General features: G+C 48.3%; 1 long non-coding RNA gene across 1 annotated transcript in view; it reads right to left on the reverse strand.

Annotated features, from left to right (window-relative positions):
- LOC142475917 (uncharacterized) overlaps positions 1 to 13,548 on the reverse strand; it is a 34,231-nt gene extending 20,683 nt beyond the window's left edge. The window contains exons 1-2 of the long non-coding RNA XR_012791199.1: positions 13,438 to 13,548; positions 11,271 to 11,368 (exon numbers count right to left, since the gene is read on the reverse strand). This is a non-coding gene — a long non-coding RNA (uncharacterized LOC142475917). The remainder of the gene's footprint in view (positions 1 to 11,270; positions 11,369 to 13,437) is intronic.
- Positions 13,549 to 15,323: the final 1,775 nt, after the last annotated feature.

Below are 15,323 nucleotides of genomic sequence, written 5' to 3' on the forward strand. Positions count from 1 at the left end.
ACAGCATCCTTACACACACACAGCATCCTTACATATACACACACACAGCATCCTTACATATATACATACACAACATCCTTACATATATACATACACAGCATCCTTACATATATACACACACAGCATCCTTACATATACACACACACAGCATCCTTACATATATACACACACAGCATCCTTACACACACACAGCATCCTTACATATATACATAAACAACATCCTTACATATATACATACACAGCATCCTTACATATATACACACACAGCATCCTTACATATACACACACACAGCATCCTTACACACACACACACACACAGCATCCTTACATATATACACACACACAGCATCCTTACATATATACACACAGCATCCTTACACACACAGCATCCTTACATATATACACACACAGCATCCTTACACACACACACAGCATCCTTACACACACAGCATCCTTACACACACACAGCATCCTTACATATATACACACACAGCATCCTTACATATATACATACACAGCATCCTTACATATATACACACACAGCATCCTTACACACACACACAGCATCCTTACATATATACACACACACAGCATCCTTACACACACAGCATCCTTACATATACACACACACAGCATCCTTACATATATACACACACAGCATCCTTACATATATACACACACACAGCATCCTTACATATATACACACACACAGCATCCTTACACACACAGCATCCTTACATACACACACACACAGCATCCTTACATATATACACACACACAGCATCCTTACATATATACACACACACAGCATCCTTACACACACACACACACAGCATCCTTACACACACAGCATCCTTACATATACACACACACAGCATCTTTACATATACACACACAGCATCCTTACATACACACAGCATCCTTACACACACAGCATCCTTATATATATACACACACACAGCATCCTTACACACACAGCATCCTTACATATACACACACACAGCATCCTTACATATATACACACACAGCATCCTTACATATATACACACACACAGCATCCTTACACACACACACACACAGCATCCTTACACACACAGCATCCTTACATATACACACACACAGCATCTTTACATATACACACACAGCATCCTTACATACACACAGCATCCTTACACACACAGCATCCTTACATATATACACACACTGCATCCTTACACACACACAGCATCCTTACATATATACATACACAGCATCCTTACACACACACACAGCATCCTTACATATATATATGTATATACACACACATAGCATCCTTACACACACAGCATCCTTACATATACACACACAGCATCCTTACATATATATATACACACACACACACACACACACACACACACACACACACACACACACACACACACACACACAGCTTCCTTACACACACAGCATCCTTACATATATACACACACAGCATCCTTACATATATACACACAGCATCCTTACATATATACACACACACACACACACACACAGAGCATCCTTACACACACAGCATCCTTACATATACACACACACAGCATCCTTACATATATACACACACACACACACACACACACAGCATCCTTACACACACAGCATCCTTACATAAACACACACACAGCATCCTTACACACACAGCATCCTTACATATATACACACACACAGCATCCTTACACACACACAGCATCCTTACATATATACACACACACAGCATCCTTACATAAACACACACACAGCATCCTTACACACACAGCATCCTTACATATATACACACACACAGCATCCTTACACACACACAGCATCCTTACATATACACACACAGCATCCTTACACACACAGCATCCTTACACACACAGCATCCTTACATATATACAGACACAGCATCCTTACATATACACACACACAGCATCCTTACACACACACAGCATCCTTACACACACAGCATCCTTACATATATACATACACAGCATCCTTACATATATACACACACAGCATCCTTACACACACACAGCATCCTTACATATATACAGACACAGCATCCTTACACACACACACACACACACACACACACACACACACACACACACACACACACACACACACACACACACACACACACACACACACACACACACACACACACACAGCATCCTTACACACACACAGCATCCTTACATATATACACACACACAGCATCCTTACATATATACACACAGCATCCTTACATATATACACACAGCATCCTTACACACACACAGCATCCTTACACACACACACACGCAGCATCCTTACACACACACAGAATCCTTACATATACACACACACAGCATCCTTACATATACACACACACAGCAACCTTACATATATACACACACAGCATCCTTACACACACACACAGCATCCTTACATATATACATACACAACATCCTTACATATATACATACACAGCATCCTTACATATATACACACACAGCATCCTTACATATACACACACAGCATCCTTACATATATACACACACACAGCATCCTTACATATATACACACAGCATCCTTACACACACACAGCATCCTTACATATATACATACACAACATCCTTACATATATACACACACACAGCATCCTTACATATATACACACACAGCATCCTTACATATATACACACACAGCATCCTTACATATATACACACACAGCATCCTTACACACACACAGCATCCTTACATATATACATAAACAACATCCTTACATATATACATACACAGCATCCTTACATATATACAAACACAGCATCCTTACATATACACACACACAGCATCCTTACACACACACACACACAGCATCCTTACATATATACACACACACAGCATCCTTACATATATACACACAGCATCCTTCCACACACAGCATCCTTACATATATACATACAGCATCCTTACACACACACAGCATCCTTACATATATACACACACAGCATCCTTACACACACACAGCATCCTTACATATATACATACACAACATCCTTACATATATACATACACAGCATCCTTACATATATACACACACAGCATCCTTACATATACACACACACAGCATCCTTACATATATACACACACAGCATCCTTACACACACACAGCATCCTTACATATATACATAAACAACATCCTTACATATATACATACACAGCATCCTTACATATATACACACACAGCATCCTTACATATACACACACACAGCATCCTTACACACACACACACACACAGCATCCTTACATATATACACACACACAGCATCCTTACATATATACACACACTGCATCCTTACACACACACAGCATCCTTACATATATACATACACAGCATCCTTACACACACACACAGCATCCTTACATATATATATGTATATACACACACATAGCATCCTTACACACACAGCATCCTTACATATACACACACAGCATCCTTACATATATATATACACACACACACACACACACACACACACACACACACACACACACACACACACACACACACAGCTTCCTTACACACACAGCATCCTTACATATATACACACACAGCATCCTTACATATATACACACAGCATCCTTACATATATACACACACACACACACACACACAGAGCATCCTTACACACACAGCATCCTTACATATACACACACACAGCATCCTTACATATATACACACACACACACACACACACACAGCATCCTTACACACACAGCATCCTTACATAAACACACACACAGCATCCTTACACACACAGCATCCTTACATATATACACACACACAGCATCCTTACACACACACAGCATCCTTACATATATACACACACACAGCATCCTTACATAAACACACACACAGCATCCTTACACACACAGCATCCTTACATATATACACACACACAGCATCCTTACACACACACAGCATCCTTACATATACACACACAGCATCCTTACACACACAGCATCCTTACACACACAGCATCCTTACATATATACAGACACAGCATCCTTACATATACACACACACAGCATCCTTACACACACACAGCATCCTTACACACACAGCATCCTTACATATATACATACACAGCATCCTTACATATATACACACACAGCATCCTTACACACACACAGCATCCTTACATATATACAGACACAGCATCCTTACACACACACACACACACACACACACACACACACACACACACACACACACACACACACACACACACACACACACACACACACACACACACACACACACACAGCATCCTTACACACACACAGCATCCTTACATATATACACACACACAGCATCCTTACATATATACACACAGCATCCTTACATATATACACACAGCATCCTTACACACACACAGCATCCTTACACACACACACACGCAGCATCCTTACACACACACAGAATCCTTACATATACACACACACAGCATCCTTACATATACACACACACAGCAACCTTACATATATACACACACAGCATCCTTACACACACACACAGCATCCTTACATATATACATACACAACATCCTTACATATATACATACACAGCATCCTTACATATATACACACACAGCATCCTTACATATACACACACAGCATCCTTACATATATACACACACACAGCATCCTTACATATATACACACAGCATCCTTACACACACACAGCATCCTTACATATATACATACACAACATCCTTACATATATACACACACACAGCATCCTTACATATATACACACACAGCATCCTTACATATATACACACACAGCATCCTTACATATATACACACACAGCATCCTTACACACACACAGCATCCTTACATATATACATAAACAACATCCTTACATATATACATACACAGCATCCTTACATATATACAAACACAGCATCCTTACATATACACACACACAGCATCCTTACACACACACACACACAGCATCCTTACATATATACACACACACAGCATCCTTACATATATACACACAGCATCCTTCCACACACAGCATCCTTACATATATACATACAGCATCCTTACACACACACAGCATCCTTACATATATACACACACAGCATCCTTACACACACACAGCATCCTTACATATACACACACACAGCATCCTTACATATATACATACACAACATCCTTACATATATACATACACAGCATCCTTACATATATACACACACAGCATCCTTACATATACACACACACAGCATCCTTACATATATACACACACAGCATCCTTACACACACACAGCATCCTTACATATATACATAAACAACATCCTTACATATATACATACACAGCATCCTTACATATATACACACACAGCATCCTTACATATACACACACACAGCATCCTTACACACACACACACACACAGCATCCTTACATATATACACACACACAGCATCCTTACATATATACACACAGCATCCTTCCACACACAGCATCCTTACATATATACATACAGCATCCTTACACACACACAGCATCCTTACATATATACACACACAGCATCCTTACCTATATACACACAGCATCCTTACATATATACACACAGCATCCTTACACACACACAGCATCCTTACATATATACACACACAGCATCCTTACATATATACACACACACAGCATCCTTACACACACACACACACACAGCATCCTTACACACACAGCATCCTTACATATATACACACACAGCATCCTTACACACACACACACAGCATCCTTACATATACACACACAGCATCCTTACATATTTACACACACAGCATCCTTACATATATACACACAGCATCCTTACACACACGCAGCATCCTTACATATATACACACACAGCATCCTTACATATATACACACAGCATCCTTACATATATACACACAGCATCCTTACACACACACAGCATCCTTACACACACACAGCATCCTTACACACACACAGCATCCTTACACACACACAGCATCCTTACACACACGCAGCATCCTTACATATATACACACAGCATCCTTACACACACACAGCATCCTTACATATATACACACAGCATCCTTACATATATACACACACACAGCATCCTTACATATATACACACACACAGCATCCTTACACACACACACACAGCATCCTTACATATATACACACAGCATCCTTACACACACGCAGCATCCTTACATATATACGCACAGCATCCTTACATATATACACACACAGCATCCTTACACCAACGCCCCCACACTCACACACAGTATCCTTACACACGCCCACACAGAATCCTTACACCCACGCACAATCCTTACACACTCATACACTGCATCCTTACACACACCAACACACACCATCCTTACACACCAACACACACCATCCTTACACACACACATTGTATCCTTACACACACACATCACATCCTTACACACACACACACACACACAAACACACTGCATCTTTACACACTCACACTCACACACCATCCTTACACCCCCACTGCATCCTTGCAGACACTCACTATCATTACACACCTAACACAGCATCCTTATACACACACTCACATATATACCGACACTCACAGTCGCACATCAGTTCACTCACACACAGACACACACACATATTGACACTCACACTCACTGGTTCACACACACACGCACATCCCAACACTCACACTCACACCGACACTCACACTGACACACTCACACAGGTACACTGGCACACTCACACTCACACTCACTGACACCGACACTCACCGCCACCGACACTCACCGCCGCCGACACTCACCGACACTCGCCGACACCGACACTCGCCGACACCGACACTCGCCGACACCAACACTCACACCAACACTCACACCGACACTCACACCGACACTCACACCGACACTCACACCGACACTCACACCGACACTCACACCGACACTCACACCGACACTCACACCGACACTCGCCGACACTCGCCGACACCGACACTCACCGACACCGACACTCACCGACACTCGCCGACACCGACACTCGCCGACACCGACACTCGCCGGCACCGACACTCGCCGACACCAACACTCACACCGACACTCACACCGACACTCACACCGACACTCACACCGACACTCACACCGACACTCACACCGACACTCACACCGACACTCACACCGACACTCACACCGACACTCACCGGTTGCTGTCTCTGTTTCTTGGCTTTTCTGACGTTGCTAATAAAACGTCTCCCCATTTTTTTTGCGTACCAAACAGAAACAAACATATCTCTCCCCCCCGTCCACTGAGAGAGAAGGGGGAGAGGGAGGGAGCGGGGAGGGGGGGGAAGGGGGAGAGGGGGCAAGGGAGAGGAGGGGGAGAGAGAGAGGGATAAAAGAGAATAAGGAACGTGGGGGGAGAGGAGGAAGAGGTGGAGGAGAGGGGGGAGAGGAGGGGGAGAGGGATAAAATTGGATGAGGAGAGAAGAGGAGAGACAGGTGGGGAGACAGAGCAAGAGAGAGAGAAAGAGACCGGGAATATAGGAATGAAAAAAAAGGGAGAGAGACACGCTGTCTGCAATCTCGTCTCCCCGCAGGGATCCCGCGTCCCCCCGTTTCTCTACCCGCTCACGCCTGCGTACCCCATCTCCGCACCCAGAGGAAAGAGGCAGATAAAGGGGACAACGACATGGTGGGGGGGGGGGGAGGGGAGAGGGGGGAGGTTAGGATTGAGGGGTGAGGGGGTTCCTCTCCCCGTCTCCTTCGACCTCACTGCTCAGCGCTTGTTTTCAGGCGGAGAGAGAGCGAGAGAAAGAGCGAGGGAGGGAGGGGGGAGAGTGAGGAGATGCGGAGGAGAGGGAGGGAGGGGGAGAGAGAGGAGATGCTGAGGAGAGGAGATGCTGAGGAGAGGGAGGGAGGGAGGGAGGGGGAGAGAGAGGAGATGCTGAGGGGGAGAGAGAGGAGATGCTGAGGAGAGGGAGAGGGAGGGAGGGAGGGGGAGAGAGAGGAGATGCTGAGGAGAGGGAAGGAGGGGGAGAGAGAGGAGAGATGCTGAGGGGGAGAGAGAGGAGATGCTGAGGAGAGGGAGAGGGAGGGAGGGGGAGAGAGAGGAGATGCTGAGGAGAGGGAAGGAGGGGGAGAGAGAGGAGAGATGCTGAGGGGGAGAGAGAGGAGATGCTGAGGAGAGGGAGAGCGAGGGAGGGAGGGGGAGAGAGAGGAGATGCTGAGGAGAGGGAGGGGGAGAGAGAGGAGATGCTGAGGAGAGGGAAGGAGGAGATGCTGAGGAGAGGGAAGGAGGGGGAGAGAGAGGAGAGATGCTGAGGAGAGGGAGAGGGAGGGGGAGAGAGAGGAGAGATGCAGAAAAGAGAAGGGAGAAGAGAGGAGACGGGCAGAGAAGGAGGGAGAGAGGGAGACGGGGTAAAAAGGAGGATGGGAAAGGACGGGGAGGAGGGGGGAGAGAGGGAGGGAGAGACAGATGGAGGGAGGAGGGGCACAGGCTGGTTAGGAGGGGGTGAAGAGGCTGCTGGAGAAGAAGAGATATGCCGAGCCATTGAGAAGACGGTGGGGAGGGGAGGGAGGGGAGAGACGGGAGTGAGGGGGAGGAGAGTGTCTCCCATTCACACACGCAGAGCTCACTGTATCCCTGCCAGAGACCTGCAGAGCGTCGCTCCCTTATCCCCTCTCCCTGCCAGAGACCTGCAGAGCGTCGCTCCCTTATCCCCTCTCCCTGCCAGAGACCTGCAGAGCGTCGCTCCCTTATCCCCTCTCCCTGCCAGAGACCCGCAGAGCGTCGCTCCCTTATCCCCTCTCCCTGCCAGAGACCTGCAGAGTGTCGCTCCCTTATCCCCTCTCCCTGCCAGAGACCTGCAGAGCGTCACTCCCTTATCCCCTCTCCCTGCCAGAGACCTGCAGAGCGTCGCTCCCTTATCCCCTTTCCCTGCCAAAGACCTGCAGAGCGTCGCTCCCTTATCCCCTCTCCCTGCCAGAGACCTGCAGAGCGTCGCTCCCTCATCCCCTCTCCCTGCCAGAGACCCGCAGAGCGTCGCTCCCTTATCCCCTCTCCCTGCCAGAGACCCGCAGAGCTCGCTCCCCTTATTCCCTCTCCCTACCAGAGACCTGCAGAGCGTCGCTCCCTTATCCCCTTTCCCTGCCAAAGACCTGCAGAGCGTCGCTCCCTTATCCCCTCTCCCTGCCAAAGACCTGCAGAGCATCACTCCCTCATCCCCTCTCCCTGCCAGAGACCCGCAGAGCGTCGCTCCCTCATCCCCTCTCCCTGCCAAAGGCCAGCAGAGCGTCGCTCCCTTATCCCCTCTCCCTGTCAGAGACCTGCAGAGCGTCTCTCCCTTATCCCCTCTCCCTGCCAGAGACCTGCAGAGCGTCGCTCCCTTATCCCCTCTCCCTGCCAGAGACCCGCAGAGCGTCGCTCCCTTATCCCCTCTCCCTGCCAGAGACCTGCAGAGTGTCGCTCCCTTATCCCCTCTCCCTGCCAGAGACCTGCAGAGCGTCACTCCCTTATCCCCTCTCCCTGCCAGAGACCTGCAGAGCGTCGCTCCCTTATCCCCTTTCCCTGCCAAAGACCTGCAGAGCGTCGCTCCCTTATCCCCTCTCCCTGCCAGAGACCTGCAGAGCGTCGCTCCCTCATCCCCTCTCCCTGCCAGAGACCCGCAGAGCGTCGCTCCCTTATCCCCTCTCCCTGCCAGAGACCCGCAGAGCTCGCTCCCTTATTCCCTCTCCCTACCAGAGACCTGCAGAGCGTCGCTCCCTTATCCCCTTTCCCTGCCAAAGACCTGCAGAGCGTCGCTCCCTTATCCCCTCTCCCTGCCAAAGACCTGCAGAGCATCACTCCCTCATCCCCTCTCCCTGCCAGAGACCCGCAGAGCGTCGCTCCCTCATCCCCTCTCCCTGCCAAAGGCCAGCAGAGCGTCGCTCCCTTATCCCCTCTCCCTGTCAGAGACCTGCAGAGCGTCTCTCCCTTATCCCCTCTCCCTGCCAGAGACCTGCAGAGCGTCACTCCCTTATCCCCTCCCCCTGCCAAAGGCCAGCAGAGCGTCGCTCCCTTATCCCCTCTCCCTGTCAGAGACCTGCAGAGCGTCTCTCCCTTATCCCCTCTCCCTGCCAGAGACCTGCAGAGCGTCGCTCCCTCATCCCCTCCCCCTGCCAAAGACCTGCAGAGCGTCGCTCCCTTATCCCCTCTCCCTGCCAAAGACCAGCAGAGCGTCGCTCCCTTATCCCCCTCTCCCTGCCAGAGACCCGCAGAGCATCGCTCCCTTATCCCCTCTCCCTGTCAGCGATCCGCAGAGCATCGCTCCCTTATCCCCTCTCCCTGCCAGAGACCCGCAGAGCGTCGCTCCTTTATCCCCTCTCCCTGCCAGAGACCCGCAGAGCGTCGCTCCCTCATCCCCTTTCCCTGCCAGAGACCCGCAGAGCGTCGCTCCCTCATCCCCTTTCCCTGCCAGAGACCCGCAGAGCGTCGCTCCCTCATCCCCTCTCCCTGCCAGAGACCCGCAGAGCGTCGCTCCCTTATCCCCTCTCCCTGCCAGAGACCCGCAGAGCATCGCTCCCTTATCCCCTCTCCCTGTCAGCGATCCGCAGAGCATCGCTCCCTTATCCCCTCTCCCTGCCAGAGACCCGCAGAGCGTCGCTCCTTTATCCCCTCTCCCTGCCACAGACCCGCAGAGCGTCGCTCCCTCATCCCCTTTCCCTGCCAGAGACCCGCAGAGCGTCGCTCCCTCATCCCCTTTCCCTGCCAGAGACCCGCAGAGCGTCGCTCCCTCATCCCCTCTCCCTGCCAGAGACCCGCAGAGCGTCGCTCCCTCATCCCCTTTCCCTGCCAGAGACCCGCAGAGCATCGCTCCCTTATCCCCTCTCCCTGCCAGAGACCCGCAGAGCGTCGCTCCCTTATCCCCTTTCCCTGCCAGAGACCCGCAGAGCATCGCTCCCTTATCCCCCTTTCCCTGCCAGAGACCCGCAGAGCATCGCTCCCTTATCCCCTCTCCCTGCCAGAGACCCGCAGAGCATCGCTCCCTTATCCCCTCTCCCTGCCAGAGACCCGCAGAGCATCACTTTCTTAACCTCTTGCTGTTTGCATCCCACTAAAAAACACATAGGGGGGGGGGGGGTGCATTTCTCTACATCTCCACACGAGGGCAGTGATGTTCTGCGGTATGAAAACCTCTGCAGAGCATCACAGAAAGCAGAATACATCACACACTGTCACTACTCACCCTCTCTGCACCGAATACACTCACTGTCCCTAGATCTGCCACTGTATGACAATTAGAGTGTCAGCTCTTTGGCTCAGCGATGCCATGTATTATATACGCTGCAGGGGGAGAGAAAGAGGGGGGGGAGGGAGAGAGGGAACGGGAGTGAGACAGAGGGGGAGAGAGAGAGAACGGGAGAAAAGAGAGGAGGAAAGGAGGTAGGTAGAGGGACAGAGAGAGGGATGGGGAGGAAGAGGGGGGCAGAAGCAACAGATTAGGGGTTAGAGGGGGGAGAGAAAGAGGGAGGCGCGGGGGAGCAGAGAGAGAGGGAGGGGCAGGGGAAGAGAGGGCGGGGAGGGGGGCAGAGAGATAGGAAGAGGGGCCGAGAGAGAGGAAGGGGGGCAGACAGAGAGGAGGGGTGGGAGAGAGGAAGGGGGCAGAGAGAGGAGGAAGGGGGGGGCAGGAGAGAGGAGGAAGGGGGGGCAGAGAGAGGGAGGAGGGGGGCAGAGAGAGAGAGAGAGAGGAAGGTGGGAGAGAGAGAGAGAGAGAGAGAGAGAGAGAGAGAGAGAGAGAGAGAGAGAGATGAGAGAGAGAGAGAGAGAGAGAGAGAGAGAGAGAGAGAGGAGAGAGAGAGAGAGAGAGAGAGAGAGAGAGAGAGAGGAGAGGGAGAGGGAGAGGAAAGGGGGAAGAGAGAGAGAGGAAGGGGGGCAGAGAGAGAGGAAGGGGCAGAGAGAGAGGAAGGGGAGAGAGGACGGGGCAGGGAGAGAGAGGAGGGGGGCAGAGAGAGAGGAGGGGGCAGAGAGAGATGAGGGGGGGGCAGAGAGAGAGGAGGGGGCAGAGAGAGAGGAGAGGGGGCAGAGAGAGGAGGGGGAAGAGAGAGAGGAGGGGAAGAGAGAGAGGAGGGGGGCAGAGAGAGGAGGGGGGCAGAGAAGAGGAGGGGGATAGAGAGAGGAGGGGGGCAGATAAGAGGAAGGGCAGAGAGAGAGAAGGGGCAGAGAGAGAGAAGGGGCAGAGAGAGAGGAGGGGGCAGAGAGAGAGGAGGGGGCAGAGAGAGAGGAGGGGGGCAGAGAGAGAGAGGAGGGAGGCAGAGTGAGGAGGGGGTGGGGGGCAGAGAGAGAGAGGAGGGGTCACTCCTGGTCCCCAGCTGAGGGTTTCAATAGAAACACAAGAGCTGAAAATCTAATCCACGTATAAAGCTTCCCTACTACAAGTGTAAAGCTTCCCTACTACAAGTGTAAAGCTTCCCTACTACAAGTATAAAGCTTCCCTACTACAAGTGTAAAGCTTCCCTACTACAAGTGTAAAGCTTCCCTACTACAAGTGTAAAGCTTCCCTACTACAAGTATAAAGCTTCCCTACTACAAGTATAAAGCTTCCCTACTACAAGTATAAAGCTTCCCTACTACAAGTATAAAGCTTCCCTACTACAAGTATAAAGCTTCCCTACTACAAGTATAAAGCTTCCCTACTACAAGTATAAAGCTTCCCATCTACAAGTATAAAGCTTCCCTACTACAAGTATAAAGCTTCCCATCTACAAGTATAAAGCTTCCCTACTACAAGTATAAAGCTTCCCTACTACAAGTATAAAGCTTCCCTACTACAAGTATAAAGCTTCCCTACTACAAGTATAAAGCTTCCCTACTACAAGTATAAAGCTTCCCTACTACAAGTATAAAGCTTCCCTACTACAAGTGTAAAGCTTCCCTACTACAAGTATAAAGCTTCCCATCTACAAGTGTAAAGCTTCCCTACTACAAGGGTAAAGCTTCCCTACTACAAGTATAAAGCTTCCCTACTACAAGTATAAAGCTTCCCTACTACAAGTATAAAGCTTCCCTACTACAAGTATAAAGCTTCCCTACTACAAGTATAAAGCTTCCGCACAAAGTGCCTCTGGATATTCAACTGAAAACCAGCTGGAAACGCAAGAAAATAAGACGCAGACCCTATAGAAGTCCCATTGTATAAATGGAATATAAAATAGAGGGTCGGTCCCATAAACTGAGACACAGACCCTAGAAAAGTCCTATAGTATAAAGGGGACATACAAGGGAGGCTCCATCCTATACATTAAGACGCAGATCCTATAATACTCCCATAGTATAAATTGGATATAAAATCGAAGATCCGTCCTATACACTGCGACGCAGATCCTATAAAAATCCCTATAGGTGCCCATCCTTACCTTCATGGGAGAGATATGAGAGTGGGACACATATCCGTGAACGTTCTCGATCTGTGATAGGTTTTTCTCGGACACGTGAACGAGTTCGGGCGCTTTCATAGGATTAGCGAGGTGTGAGTTCATAGGATTAGCGAGGTGTGAGGGGCTGTGTTCCAGGGGAGGAGAATCATCATCCTGATAACGATATTTCTGGAACGAGAGAGAGAGGGGTGGAGACGGGCGTTGGCAAACAGCTTCCCCATCAATAACTGCTGATCAATAACCAAATCGTCCACTTCCGGTCTGATCAATAACCAGTAGCCCATCATTGCCAGTCAATACCAAACTCGCAGTCTGATCAATAACCCATAGCCCATCATTACCAATTAATACCCAACTCACAGTCTGATTAATAACCTGTAGCCCATCATTACTAATCAATACCCAACTACCAGTCTGATCAATAATCCGTAGCCCATCATTAACAATTGATACCCAACTGCCAGTATGATTAATAACCTGTAGCCCATCGTTATATATCAATACCCAACTCACAGTCTGATCAATAATTCATAACCCATCATTACCAATCAATACCCAACTCCCACTCTGATTAATAATCCATAGCCCATTGTTACCAATCAATACCCAACTCCCAGTCTGATCAATAATCCATAGCGCATTGTTACCAATCAATACCCAACTCCCAGTCTGATCAATAATCCATAGCCCATTGTTACCAATCAATACCTAACTCACAGTCTGATCAATAACCTGTAACCCATCATTACCAATTAATATCAAACACCCAGTCTGAATCAATAAAGTGTAGCCCAGTGCTACCAATTGGCATTGGCAAACAGCTTCCTCATCAATAACTGCTGATCAATAACCAATAGTCCACTTCCGGTCTGATCAATAACCAGTAGCCCATCATTGCCAATCAATACCCAACTACCAGTCTGATCACTAACTTGTAGCCCATACATTACCAATTAATACCCAACTCACAGTCTGATTAATGACCTGTAGCCCATCGTTACTAATCAATACCCAACTCGCAGTCTGATCAATAATCCGTAGCCCATTGTTACCAATCAATACCCAACTCTCAGTCTGATCAATAATCCATAACCCTTTGTTACCAATCAATACCCAACTTCCAGTCTGATCAATAATCCATAGCCCATTGTTACCAATCAATACCCAACTCCCAGTCTGATCAATAATCCATAGCCCAGTGTTACCATTCAATACCCAACTCTCAGTCTAATCAATAACCTGTAGCCCAGCGTTGCCACTCAATACCCAACTCCCGTTTGATCAATAACCTGTAGTCCATCATTTCCAATCAATACACAACTCCCAGTCTCATCAATAACTACCTCAAAGTGTCCTGATCAATAACGGATTAATAACCCATTACCCCAATGGCAATCAATAACCCATAACTAATAATTGAAATCCTGTTCAACAACTCAATCATATCATCATAATCAATAACTGATCATCTAAACAATGTCCCATAACCCCATGATCAATTAATAATCAATCATTAGCATTCGGTTGATTAACTCACTGAAACAGTCCTGACCAATACCTGACCTTACACCTGCTGTATAGACCAAACTTTCTGAATGTCTCTGGAATATCATCCTGGATGGCCCTCCACTGACTTAAACTCAACATGGCTAAAACAGAGCTCCTCATACTTCCTCCCAAACCTGGCCCTACTACCTCCTTCCACATTACTGTTGGAAGTTCAGTCATACACCCAGTTGCCCAAGCACGCTGCCTAGGGGTCACACTCAACTCCTCTCTCACATTCTCCTCTCACATTCAAAACGTCTCTATAACCTGCCGTTTTCCCTCCGCAATATAACTAAGATACGCCCTTTCCTCTGTTG

Source organism: Ascaphus truei, unplaced genomic scaffold (genome assembly GCF_040206685.1).
Source record: "Ascaphus truei isolate aAscTru1 unplaced genomic scaffold, aAscTru1.hap1 HAP1_SCAFFOLD_1424, whole genome shotgun sequence".
NCBI lineage: Eukaryota > Metazoa > Chordata > Amphibia > Anura > Ascaphidae > Ascaphus > Ascaphus truei.